The sequence below is a fragment of the Eurosta solidaginis genome, chromosome 1 (assembly GCF_040869045.1).
Source record: "Eurosta solidaginis isolate ZX-2024a chromosome 1, ASM4086904v1, whole genome shotgun sequence".
NCBI classification, from domain to species: domain Eukaryota; kingdom Metazoa; phylum Arthropoda; class Insecta; order Diptera; family Tephritidae; genus Eurosta; species Eurosta solidaginis.
This window is the reverse complement of record NC_090319.1, coordinates 274,930,731-274,945,264: the sequence shown is the minus strand read 5'-3', so window position 1 is coordinate 274,945,264 and position 14,534 is coordinate 274,930,731. Positions and strand designations below refer to the sequence as shown.

Below are 14,534 nucleotides of genomic sequence, written 5' to 3'. Positions count from 1 at the left end.
AGGAGAAGTTTCATTGTGTAGGCTGAACTTTCCGACTGTAGGGCCAAAAACACCTTCTTTGCCCACCCTGGCGTTAAAGTCGCCAAGCACGACTTTTATATCATGACGGGGGCAGCGCTCGTATGTGCGTTCTAATTGTTCATAAAAAGTGTCTTTCACCTCACCGTCTTTCTCCTCTGTCGGCGCATGGGCGCAGATGAATGATATATTAAAAAATTTTGCTTTTATTCGAATAGCGGCGAGACGCTCGTACACAGGCGTGAACGCCAGCACTTGGCGACAGAGTCTCTCTCCCACCACGAATCCGACGCCGAAACTGCGCTTATTCGCATGGCCACTCCAATATATGTCACAATTTTTGACTTTCTTTCTTCCTTGCTTCGTCAAACGCATTTCTTGGATGGCGGTGATGTCAGATTTTGCTTTGACGAGGACATCAACCAGCCGGGCATCTGCACCAATCCCATTCAGGGAGCGGACGTTCCAGGTGCATGCCCTCAATTCATTGTCCTTCAAACGTTTGCCATGGTCGTCATCAATAGAGAGTGTATTTATCCGAGGCTTGTTGTTATATTTCATTGGAGTATGGTTTTACGTGGCGGGTCCCAAGCCCAGCGCACAACCCGCTCAGCGGGGGTGAAAATATTACTTGGCACGTTTATATAGCGAGCCGCTTGCTCCAAGACAGACGCCCGCTTGCAGCCGCACCTAGAGGTGTACAGACGCCGCCGATGAAATCTCCCCCGGCTAGCCCTTAAACCGATTATGTCAGAGTGGCCTAGCCAGGTTGTCGCCTTCTCACATTAGCTCACCGCTAAACGGGTGTTTAGCGGCTACCCAGAGGATACTTGGCCGCAAGCGACCGGCAGTAGTGAGCTGCTTGAACCGCATGCAAAAGAATCGCTCTGGCCATTCCCAGGTGAATGGCGGTCAGAAGCTTTCCCCACTTTCGTGGACTTCTACACACGGCCCCACCCTCCACCCACCATTTAATCATATGTATTTAATTAGCGAGCTTTGCTCATATTGCTTTATACAATGGTTTTTGTAATTGATATTAGAGAAAAATTGCAAGTTTACAAACGACAATGGTTACTAGGACATGTTTATCAATTACAAAAACCATTTAACTTAAACATTTTTTTTTTTTAAATATTTTAATTTTAATTCCTTTATTAGAAGCAGATGATGTTACAGAGGTCACCTGTTTGTACAATTAAGTGCGACACCCCTTTACCGTCTTCTTTCGTGACCTATATGTATGTTTATTATCTGCTTTACTAAGTCGAAAATAATTGATATAGATGTTCAAATAAAGTTAATTGCACATACATAAATATGTAAATAAAAAGTTATCTTAAATATTTACCTTAAATTGTTTTTACAATGTTCTTGAGCTTTGACGAAGAGAATATAAACATCACCATTTGAAGCATTTTCAGAGAAATGGTATTAGGCATGCCATCTTATACTTAAACATGAATTTGCAGCCATCACTTTTCCAACACACACAAACACACACACAAATGAGCTTTTAAGGTTTCAAATTACTTTTTTGTCTCAAAATTACTCAATATTTTCCTCTATGAGTAGCACTTATTCTTGAAAAATAGACGTTTATATTATGTTACATAATTTGTTTTAATTAGAAGCATTTTGATATCAAGTGATTTATTTGTTTGTTTACTTATTTGCCGAATTTAAATTTGAAAACACTTTTTCGTTAATTTGCTGAGTCTTTATTGAAGAAAATACTAAAATATTTATGTAAAATATACATTTTTCAACAGTATTTGTTTAAGCAAATTAAACTGGTTTTACAAGCTTTTTTTTTTTCTCATAAGTAGCCATAAATTTTGATACATCGACGAATTTAACAAAACCAGTAGAATCTTCGATAAATATTTATACACTTTTTACTGGTTTATTTTACTGGATATATTTAAACTTTGAAAGAGACTTTGTTAGATTTCAAAAGCTTAATCGCTGTTAAAGAATAGAATACAGACACACAATAAAAAAAAAGATTGTACAGTTGATCAGATAATTTTTAAAAAGCAAAATAAAATAACATGAAAAAAAAATTTTATAAATTAGTGTGTTGTTATTAAACTTTTCCAAAATAATTTAAATTTTTATTGCTTAACAATAACACTGGCACATAAGGGATAAAAAGGGGTGTGAACATTTCTCCAGACACATGTAAATATATACTTACATATGTACGTTTTATTATTAAGGCCCGGTTTGGCAGTACAAGTTCAACTCAGTTTACCGGTTAAACTACGCCTAAACCTAATTTGCAGTTTTTCAGTCTACTTTAACTGAAGTTTAAGCTGAGCTTAGGTGGCTGATCTGGCAGGGTTAAATCCTAGTTAACCTATCAGTTATTTGCGTTCGTTCGAAATGGCGTCGAATATACCCAACAAACATTGTTTCGAAACAGTGGCTCAACTCGAAAATCATAGCGTACTCAGCAAAAGAGAATTTTTTATAAGGCAAAAAATTCTATTATTTAAGTTGAAAAAATACTACAGTATGTTCGCGAAAATAAAATAAAATATTGTAACGAGTTTACTTGCAATTTCCCTTATTTGCAATCTTCTACCAAGGTTCGAATCTCTAAACTGTTGAATAAATAACTCCAATATTGAATAATGGAAAAATGGCCTTTATTAAGGTACTTCACAATAACACTTATAGCTTGCTTAATTAACCAAACCACTGTTGCCGCCCTTTTATACTGTCCGACCTCCTCGTTGCATATTTCTAGGCTTTTCTAATTCCAGAACTTACTAGTTAGTTATAAATTTCTCAGCTACAACTACAGATGTATAATTTTTATAGCTTCTCTCATACCCCATGCGCTTGTATGTGTGAGCGACACTTCCACAATCACAATTGCATACTTTTAGGAGCATTTCAGATAAGATATATGCATGTGCTTGTGTCGCGTGCCCGCGTATGTGTAGACATAATGATTGAATTATTGATGTGAATTCACGTCACTGCTTAGCATCGGCATAGAGATGGCAGTATCCCTTAGTGCCGCCAACATTCGTAACAATATATATAATTTATTCAAGGTTCGATTCGAGCTCAATGCCAGAACAATAATTTTTTTATTATAATTATTGTTTTTTTAATTTTTCTATAATTGAAAAATTGTATTTTGCTTTTGGAAAAGTAATAAAGTAGTAAAGTAAAAGGTAGATCAATTTCGAAGGGAGCTAAGCATTCATCATCAGTACGCTTTAGGCACGCTGCGATAACCATTTAGCTATACAGCGGTGGTTTGTTTGACTGATAAATTGCTACACAACGCTGATTATATATAATTGGTAAAGAGGAATATAAGTAGTAGTAATAGAAGTTTATTTCGCCTTGCATATTCACATACAAAATTTCGCGAAGCACTGTTTTCAACATTCTCCCTATAAAACAAAAATACTTGCTAACATATTTTGTGTCGTGTTCATTTGTAATTACAGTTTTTAATTGCGAAAAATTTTAGGAAATTTACCAACGAGTGGGAAAAATAATTTCACTTGCAAAACGTGCCAGCACCCTTAGCGAAAACAAATGTCAAATTCTTCTTCTTATGCTTTGCTTGCAACAAAAGTGGACAGTTGGCTACTATTTCATATCAGATGGCGCCAGTTTCGCTCGATCTGTCGTTCTCCATAAAAATACGTCGAAACAACACATCATACATAAGCTTGACTCATCTATCTGAAAAACTGCATATGTGACGGAGCTATAAGATAAACGAAAATAGCAGTGTCGTTTTTAGCGAATTCCGACAATTAAATTCTTCCTTTTTTAATTTTTGCTAAATTAAGAAAAAATGTTTAGGAATTTTGTAATTGAAAATATGCAAACCAAACTCAAAAATGTAATCGAAAAAAATTTCGAAAATTTTGAACTTTTCATTACGAGTTGTTTGAATTTTGTTTAATATGCACAAGTACAAAATAAAGGTCTCTCAAAATTTAAAGTTTATTTTTGCCAACTATTTTCTTCCATACGAAGAGCTCACGGCTTTATACTTTTAAGAAAAAATATCTGAAACACCCTTTGGAAAATAATTTGTCAAAAATTAATGCAAGTGTTAAGGGAGTTTTGATTGAGTTTTGAACAGGGATGGAAAATAATAATTGTTTTTTTTTTTCGGAGTCAAAAAAGACTGGGTCAAATAATTGTGTAAGGTGAAAATGTTTGAGTTCTCAGGTATCCCTATAGCAATATCATGTCGAATCATGCATCCTTGTTCTTTTTCACACTTTTTCCATAAAAGCCCACATATAAAAGTAAAATCTGTATTTTTATTTTTTAAAGTCCGAGTTTAACTAGTTCTATCGGACTCAGGTAATAAAACTCGGAAAATAATTTTTATCTTGATCCAAATATATTAAAAGTCCAAAATTAATAGTTTTGCAAAGAATTATATTATAAAACGATATAAAACGAATAATAGTTCCCGCCCCTGGTTTTCGTTGTGCTAAACAACTGCATACTCAAAAAAACTCCCAAACTCTAAAAGAAAATTTTTTCCAATCCTCGAACTTTTTCGAAAAAGTGTTTGTAATTGTTTTGCATAGTTTCAGTCATGAAGTTCAATTTAGAAAGTTCGAAATTTTAGCAAAATTTTCTCGAAGGTTGGAGTTTTCGAGATTGGCTTGCATAGTTTGAGTTACGAAGCTCTAAATTTTCCTAAAATTTTTCAATTTTTTTGAAAACATTTTTATACTCAGTTGAGCAGAGCTCACAGAGTATATTAAGTTTGATTGGATAACGGTTGGTTGTACATATATAAAGGAATCGAGATAGATATAGACTTCCATATATCAAAATAATCAGGATCGAAAAAAAATTTGATTGAGCCATGTCCGTCCGTCCGTCCGTCCGTCCGTCCGTCCGTCCGTCCGTCCGTCCGTCCGTTAACACGATAACTTGAGTAAATTTTGAGGTATCTTGATGAAATTTGGTATGTAGATTCCTGGGCACTCATCTCAGATCGCTATTTAAAATGAACGATATCGGACTATAACCACGCCCACTTTTTCGATATCGAAAATTTCGAAAAACCGAAAAAATGCGATAATTCATTGCCAAAGGCGGTTAAAGCTATGAAACTTGGCAGATGGGTTGACGTTATGACACAGAATAGAAAATTAGTAAGATTTTGGACAATGGGCGTGGCACCGCCCACTTTTACAAGAAGGTAATTTAAAAGTTTTGCAAGCTGTAATTTGGCAGTCGTTGAAGATATCATGATGAAATTTGGCAGGAACGCTACTACTATTACTATATATGTGCTAAATAAAAATTAGCAAAATTGGATGAAGAACACGCCCACTTTTTAAAAAAATTTTTTTTTAAATTCAAATTTTAACAAAAAATTTTATATCTTTTCTGTATATAAGTAAATTAAGTCAAAATTCAATTCCTGTAATGATATGATGCAACAAAATACAAAAATAAAAGAAAATTTCAAAATGGGCGTGGCTCCGCCCAGTTTCATTTAGTTTGTCTAGAATACTATTAATGCCATAAGTCGAACAAAAATTTACCAATCCTTCTCAAATTTGGTAGGGACATAGACTCTATGACGGTAACTGGTCTCTGTGAAAATGGGCGAAATCGGTGGAAGCCACGCCCAGTTTTTATACACAGTCCACCGTCTGTCCTTCCGCTCGGCCGTTAACACAATAACTTGAGCAAACAACGATATATCTTTACTAAACTTAGCCCACCTACTTATCTGAACTCACTTTATCTTGGTATAAAAAATGGCCGAAATCCGACCATAACCACGCCCACTTTATCGATATCGAAAATTACGAAAAATGAAAAAAATGCCATAATTCTATACCAAATACGAAAAAAGGGATGAAACATGGTAAGTGGATTGGTTTATTGACGCAAAATATAACTTTGGAAAAAACTTTGTAAAATGGGTGTGACACCTACCATATTAAGTAGAAGAAAATGAAAAAGTTCTACAAAGCGAAATCAACAGCCCTTGGAATCTTGGGAGGAATACTGTTATTGGTATTGCATATATAAATAAATTCGCAGTACCCGACAGATGATTTTCTGGATCACCTGGTCCACATTTTGGTCGATATCGCGAGAACACTTTCACATATACATCTAAGGGCCACTCGCTTTTAAAATCCTCATTAATACCTTTAATTTGATATCCATATCGTACAAACACATTCTAGAGTCACCCCTGGCCCACCCTAATGGCGATATCTCGAAAAGGCGTCCACCTATAGACCTAATACCCACTCCCTCTTAAAATGCTCAGTAACACCTTTCGTTTGATACCCATATCGTACAAACATTCTAGAGTCACCTCTGGCCCACCCTAATGGCGATATCTCGAAAAGGCGTCCACCTATAGACCTAATGCCCACACCCTCTTAAAATGCTCAGTAACACCTTTCGTTTGATACCCATATCGTACAAACATTCTAGAGTCACCACTGGCCCACCCTATTGGCGATGTCTCGAAAAGGCCTCAACCTATAGACCTAATGCCCACTCCCTCTTAAAATGCTCAGTAACACATTTCGTTTGATACCTATATCGTACAAACATTTTAGAGTCACCCCTGGCCCACCCTAATGGCGATATCTCGAAAAGGCGTCCACCTATAGACCTAATGCCCACTCTCTCTTAAAATGCTCAGTAACACCTTTCGTTTGATACCCATATCGTACAAACATTCTAGAGTCACCCTTGGTCCACCTTTATGGCGATATCTCGAAAAGGCGTCCACCTATAGAACTAAGGATTACTCCCTTTTAAAATACTCATTACCACCTTTCATTTAATACCCATATCGTACAAACACATTCTAGAGTCACCCTGGCCCACCCTAATGGCGATATCTCTAAAAGGCGTCCACCTATAGACCTAATGCCCACTCCCTCTTAAAATGCTCAGTAACACCTTTCGTTTGATACCCATATCGTACAAACATTCTAGAGTCACCCTTGGTCCACCTTTATGGCGATATCTCGAAAAGGCGTCCACCTATAGAACTAAGGATTACTCCCTTTTAAACTACTCATTACCACCTTTCATTTAATACCCATATCGTACAAACACATTCTAGAGTCACCCTGGCCCACCCTAATGGCGATATCTCTAAAAGGCGTCCACCTATAGACCTAATGCCCACTCCCTCTTAAAATGCTCAGTAACACCTTTCGTTTGATACCCATATCGTACAAACATTCTAGAGTCACCCTTGGTCAACCTTTATGGCGATATCTCGAAAAGGCGTCCACCTATAGAACTAAGGATTACTCCCTTTTAAACTACTCATTACCACCTTTCATTTAATACCCATATCGTACAAACACATTCTAGAGTCACCCTGGCCCACCCTAATGGCGATATCTCCAAAAGGCGTCCACCTATAGACCTAATGCCCACTCCCTCTTAAAATGCTCAGTAACACCTTTCGTTTGATACCCATATCGTACAAACATTCTAGAGTCACCCTTGGTCCACCTTTATGGCGATATCTCGAAAAGGCGTCCACCTATAGAACTAAGGATTACTCCCTTTTAAACTACTCATTACCACCTTTCATTTAATACCCATATCGTACAAACACATTCTAGAGTCACCCTGGCCCACCCTAATGGCGATATCTCTAAAAGGCGTCCACCTATAGACCTAATGCCCACTCCCTCTTAAAATGCTCAGTAACACCTTTCGTTTGATACCCATATCGTACAAACATTCTAGAGTCACCCTTGGTCCACCTTTATGGCGATATCTCGAAAAGGCGTCCACATATAGAACTAAGGATTACTCCCTTTTAAAATACTCATTACCACCTTTCATTTAATACCCATATCGTACAAACACATTCTAGAGTCACCCTGGCCCACCCTAATGGCGATATCTCTAAAAGGCGTCCACCTATAGACCTAATGCCCACTCCCTCTTAAAATGCTCAGTAACACCTTTCGTTTGATACCCATATCGTACAAACATTCTAGAGTCACCCTTGGTCCACCTTTATGGCGATATCTCGAAAAGGCGTCCACCTATAGAACTAAGGATTACTCCCTTATAAACTACTCATTACCACCTTTCATTTAATACCCATATCGTACAAACACATTCTAGAGTCACCCTGGCCCACCCTAATGGCGATATCTCTAAAAGGCGTCCACCTATAGACCTAATGCCCACTCCCTCTTAAAATGCTCAGTAACACCTTTCGTTTGATACCCATATCGTACAAACATTCTAGAGTCACCCTTGGTCCACCTTTATGGCGATATCTCGAAAAGGCGTCCACCTATAGAACTAAGGATTACTCCCTTTTAAACTACTCATTACCACTTTTCATTTAATACCCATATCGTACAAACACATTCTAGAGTCACCCTGGCCCACCCTAATGGCGATATCTCTAAAAGGCGTCCACCTATAGACCTAATGCCCACTCCCTCTTAAAATGCTCAGTAACACCTTTCGTTTGATACCCATATCGTACAAACATTCTAGAGTCACCCTTGGTCCACCTTTATGGCGATATGTCGAAAAGGCGTCCACATATAGAACTAAGGATTACTCCCTTTTAAAATACTCATTACCACCTTTCATTTGATACCCATATCGTACAAACAAATTCTAGAGTCACCCTGGCTCACCCTAATGGCGATATCTCTAAAAGGCGTCCACCTATAGACCTAATGCCCACTCCCTCTTAAAATGCTCAGTAACACATTTCGTTTCATACCCATATCGTACAAACATTCTAGAGTCACCCCTGGCCCACCCTAATGGCGATATCTCGAAAAGGCGTCCACCTATAGACCTAATGCCCACTCCCTCTGAAAATGCTCAGTAACACCTTTCGTTTGATACCCATATCGTACAAACATTCTAGAGTCACCCTTGGTCCACCTTTATGGCGATATCTCGAAAAGGCGTCCACCTATAGAACTAAGGATTACTCCCTTTTAAAATACTCATTACCACCATTCATTTAATACCCATATCGTACAAACACATTCTAGAGTCACCCTGGCCCACCCTAATGGCGATATCTCTAAAAGGCGTCCACCTATAGACCTAATGCCCACTCCCTCTTAAAATGCTCAGTAACACCTTTCGTTTGATACCCATATCGTACAAACATTCTAGAGTTACCCTTGGTCCACCTTTATGGCGATATCTCGAAAAGGCGTCCACATATAGAACTAAGGATTACTCCCTTTTAAAATACTCATTACCACCTTTCATTTGATACCCATATCGTACAAACACGTTCTAGAGTCACCCTGGCCCACCCTAATGGCGATATCTCTAAAAGGCGTCCACCTATAGACCTAATGCCCACTCCCTCTTAAAATGCTCAGTAACACATTTCGTTTGATACCCATATCGTACAAACATTCTAGAGTCACCCCTGGCCCACCCTAATGGCGATATCTCGAAAAGGCGTCCACCTATAGACCTAATGCCCACTCACTCTTAAAATGATCAGTAACACCTTTCGTTTGATACCCATATCGTACAAACATTATAGAGTCACCCCTGGCCCACACTAATGGCGATATCTCGAAAAGACGTCCACCAATAGACCTAATGCCCACTTCCTTTTAAAATGCTCAGTAACACCTTTCGTTTGATACCCATATCGTACAAACATTCTAGAGTCACCCTTGGTCCACCTTTATGGCGATATCTCGAAAAGGCGTCCACCTATAGAACTAAGGATTACTCCCTTTTAAACTACTCATTACCACTTTTCATTTAATACCCATATCGTACAAACACATTCTAGAGTCACCCTGGCCCACCCTAATGGCGATATCTCTAAAAGGCGTCCACCTATAGACCTAATGCCCACTCCCTCTTAAAATGCTCAGTATCACCTTTCGTTTGATACCCATATCGTACAAACATTCTAGAGTCACCCTTGGTCCACCTTTATGGCGATATCTCGAAAAGGCGTCCACATATAGAACTAAGGATTACTCCCTTTTAAAATACTCATTACCACCTTTCATTTGATACCCATATCGTACAAACACATTCTAGAGTCACCCTGGCCCACCCTAATGGCGATATCTCTAAAAGGCGTCCACCTATAGACCTAATGCCCACTCCCTCTTAAAATGCTCAGTAACACATTTCGTTTGATACCCATATCGTACAAACATTCTAGAGTCACCCCTGGCCCACCCTAATGGCGATATCTCGAAAAGGCGTCCACCTATAGACCTAATGCCCACTCACTCTTAAAATGCTCAGTAACACCTTTCGTTTGATACCCATATCGTACAAACATTATAGAGTCACCCCTGGCCCACACTAATGGCGATATCTCGAAAAGACGTCCACCAATAGACCTAATGCCCACTTCCTTTTAAAATGCTCAGTAACACCTTTCGTTTGATACCCATATCGTACAAACACATTCTAGAGTCACCCCTGGCCCACCCTAATGACGATATCTCGAAAAGGCGTCCACTTATAGACCTAATGCCCATTCCCTCTTAAAATGCTCAGTAACACCTTTCGTTTGATACCCATATCGTGCAAACATTCTAGAGTCACCCTTGGTCCACCTTTATGGCGATATCTCGAAAAGGCGTCCACCTATAGAACTAAGGATTACTCCCTTTTAAAATACTCATTACCATCTTTCATTTGATACCCATATCATACAAACACATTCTAGAGTCACCCCTGGCCCACCCTAATGGCGACATTTCGAAAAGGCGTCCACTTATAGACCTATTGCCCACTCCCTCTTAAAATGCTCAGTAACACTTTTCGTTTGATACCCATATCGTACAAACAAATTCTAGAGTCAGCCCTGGTCCACCTTTATGGCGATATCCCTAAATGGCGTCCATCCATAGAACTATGGCCTACTCTCTCTTAAAATACTCTTTAATACCTTCCATTTGATACACATGTCATACAACCACATTCCAGGGTTCCCTAGGTTCATTTTCCTACATGGTGATTTTCCTTATTTTGTCTCCATAGCTCTCAACTGAGTATGTAATGTTCGGTTGCACCCGAACTTAGTCTTCCCTACTTGTTTAAATTGGTTTGGACGATTTGAATCGCAAAGCTTATGAGGTTGTTTTCTTAAATTATGGAAAATAAAAATAAAATAATTTAACTGAAGAAATTTTATAAAAATGCTACTGCTATTTTCGTTTTCGCTGCTATGTGGTCAAATGTGCAGACCACTGTTTTTTATGTAGTTTTTTACTTTTTCGCTCGTAAAATTGTTTAATTATTTAAAATCATTTTCTGAATTTTTTTAAGGTTTCGGTTTAGCCAATTTTTGATTTGTTTTTTTTTTTTTTTGCAGGCAATTTTGTATTAGTTATTTTCAGAATTGTTTTTTTTTCAAATTTTATATATATAGTTATTTCTTTTAAATTCTTTGCGTATTTTTGATATCTACAGTAACACAATCAAATATTTAAAAATTTTTGTGCATTTATTTGTTTTACTAGGAAAATGTATTTTGATATTTTTAGTAAATATCGTAATTTTCTTTTAGGTTATACAAGTAAATTTTTATAGGTTTTTTGTAAAGAAGTGTTTAACTTAGTTTTTAATTTTTTGGTCAAAATTATATTTAGACGTCTCTAAAAAGCATTCAAATTGAAGAAGGCTTTATTTGTTGTTGTTGGTTCATTTTAAACAATTTCGCAAAACCTTAAAAATATTCGAAAACTAAATTTTTATTGAATTTCATTTCGAATTTTTTGTTATTTATTTTAAATTTTTAGGGCACACTTTATTTTCAAATGATTTTTAAAAAATTCAGAAATTAAATTGTTTATTGATTTTTTAATTGATTTTTTTAGAATGTTTGACTGTTGTAAATTTTTAGTATATACTTAGAATTTATATTTCTCACATTTTCTTATTTGTACTTTAAAAGTTGTTATAGAAAAAGGTTTTTTATACTAGTGATTTTATTTTATTATTTATTTTATTTTTAAAATTTTACTATGAGATTTCCAAAAAGCTTTAAATAGTTTCTCAAAAGTTTGTTTAATATTTGTTTTTTTTTTTCTTCAGATATTTGTTTGTTTGTTTTTTGCAGATATTTTTTTAAGCATTTGGAGCATTTATGGTTAGCCAATTCTGTTTATTGCCTTTTTTAATTTGTTTTTATTTATGATAAAAAAATATACATTTTCTAATCTAAAATGTTTAAATTTTGCATTTATATTTTGAATTAAAATTTTTTTTTTTTAATTTACGATTTTAAATTGTTTTTTCTAGTATTTTTGTTTGTTTGGATAATATTGTTATATGCTTGGTTCTTCTTAATTTTTTTTCATTTAATTTTAGGATTTTTTTTTTCTTTCAAATATTTTGGTACGTATGTACTTTTGGTTCAGTTCATTTTAATTACAGATTATAAAAAAGGAATTGATTTTTTTTTTTCAATGTCTACACTTTTTTAGTTGTAATTCAAGTTGCAATTGAAGTTCAGAATTAAAAAAAAAATAACTGTTGAAGTTTAGAAAATTAAAATTTTTTATTTTTTTTACCGAATTTTCCGGACTAATAGGGACATCCCAAAAAAATTTGCTATATTATTTTTCCATATTATTTTTCCAAAATATTTTAAGGCTTTATTTAATATATTTTAAAATTATTTTTTCACATTTTTTTAATAGATGTTTTTGACTTTTATTATTCACTTTTTTTTATATAAGCAATTCTGTTTTTTGTGAACTCACCAAGCTTGAAAGGCTTACTATAAATTTTTGGTTGTTTATACCTCTAGCAAACTTTTAGATTACGAAAATATTTGAAATTTGCATTTTTCAACTTTTCAAAAAAAACATGGTTTTTTTCAATATACTTTTTTTTATAAATCTCATGCTTTTTGTTTTGTTTTAATATCTTATCGAAATTGTGTATCACTAAATTGTGTATATTTTGAGAAGCTCCGCCTAAATCTCCTTCGAGGCAAATCTCGCCAAGTATTCATTTATTTATTTATGTAGTTTTAGGATTGGACATGTTTTTTTTTTTTAATTCGCTACATTTTTGGTAGTTTTTGGGTTTTTTGTAAGTATGTATTATTAAAAAATCAGCTGCGTTCTATTGAAATTTTTAAAATTATTTATTGTTGTGTTTCTAACTTAGATAATTAATTAGATGTATATTAAAATGCGGAAAGAGGAATCAAATAGAGGTACTCTCAATACAAAAATGTGATTAATAGAAAACGCTTTTGTTGTCATGAAATATCAGTATCGTATTTTATTGAGCTATGAACTTAGTTCGCAATGTAAAATTTCGTAATATTAAGGTTACATTATTTGTCTTACCAAACTTCTTTTAAAAGATTAACATAATCTTTAAAAGCAACTTTTGTTTTTTCTATATACAAAAAAACTTATATTAATCCAATCTCTTTTTGATTCGTTTTTTTTGTTTTTTTTTTTTTTTTTTTTTTTAATTCTATATAATGTTGGTACTTAATTGGTCGTTTTTGATTGGAATTGTTTCTACTTTTTCAATTTTGCAATTTAAATGTATTTTTTTTAACTTTTTTCACATTAATTTTAAGCGTCAATAATTAAGTTTGAACACTTTTTTTTTATTTCTTTATTTTTTTCCAATTTTCACAATCGGTCATCACAATCTGTTAATAATTTTTTTTTAATTTTTTTTTTTTAATTAAGCACTTTACATATAGATATGTATATCAATATATGTATTCCAATCACAAAATATCACATTTATTATGTTTACGCATATTTGCACAAAAGAAAATGCACAAAAGTCAGTTTAAAGAATCGTTAATTCAAATCCAAACAAATTTTTCCGCGGGCGGTCAATATAAAATTGAAGTGCTACGCGTCGAATGAGTAACATACCACCCAGCAGCAACATACCAATGTAGCTGTTTCTTCTTCTTCTTCTTAACGTTCGTTACGAGTTTACGACAACTTTTACCGCACACAAAGCGTTCACTCAAATCGAATGTTCTTCATACGACCGGCAACAAAATCAGACTGAAGGCAAATAAACCAACTGAAAGTGATGAATGCTGCCATTTAAGCGCAACCAAAAGGGGCTGAAAGACAACCGTTCGCGTTGTTGTTGTTGCAGCATACTGTTGTTGTAGTATATTTATTCACTGTGACAACAAAATATTGTATGCCTGACAGTGAACTTGTTTTCTGATGATACAAAAACAAAAAAACAAAAAACAGAGATATTAATGCCGGAGATGTCAGCTAAACAAAACCGCTAAAAGATGTGCGAATGCGAATGATTAAATGTTGTTTTGGTTTTATTCGTTTTTTAATGTAAAAGTTCACAATTAAATTAGTGGCGCAGTTCAGCTGCTGACATCAAAAAATAAACGCGGCAATATTCACCACAATAACAGCAGCATAAATATAAACATAAACATTAAAGCAGTTAAACTTGTGAAGCACATGTGTCTTTGCTCTTTAGGTGTTGCTATTGTTGTTGTTGCTATAACAAAT

At 35.1% G+C, this 14,534-nt stretch overlaps 1 protein-coding gene across 9 annotated transcripts in view; it reads right to left on the bottom strand.

Moving 5' to 3' along the window:
• Nucleotides 1–14,219, bottom strand: part of PK2-R2 (Pyrokinin 2 receptor 2) — a 432,630-nt gene extending 418,411 nt beyond the window's left edge. For 2 of the 9 annotated variants that reach the window (XM_067760841.1, XM_067760842.1), the window contains exons 1-2: nucleotides 13,365–14,219; nucleotides 1,370–1,601 (exon numbers count right to left, since the gene is read on the bottom strand). The gene's annotated coding sequence lies outside the window, so the exon portion shown is untranslated. Of the gene's footprint in view, nucleotides 1–1,369; nucleotides 1,755–13,364 lie in introns of all 9 variants that reach the window. The other 7 variants (XM_067760848.1, XM_067760849.1, XM_067760845.1 and 4 more) reach the window with 6 other exon arrangements.
• Between the last annotated feature and the right edge of the window lie 315 nt (nucleotides 14,220–14,534).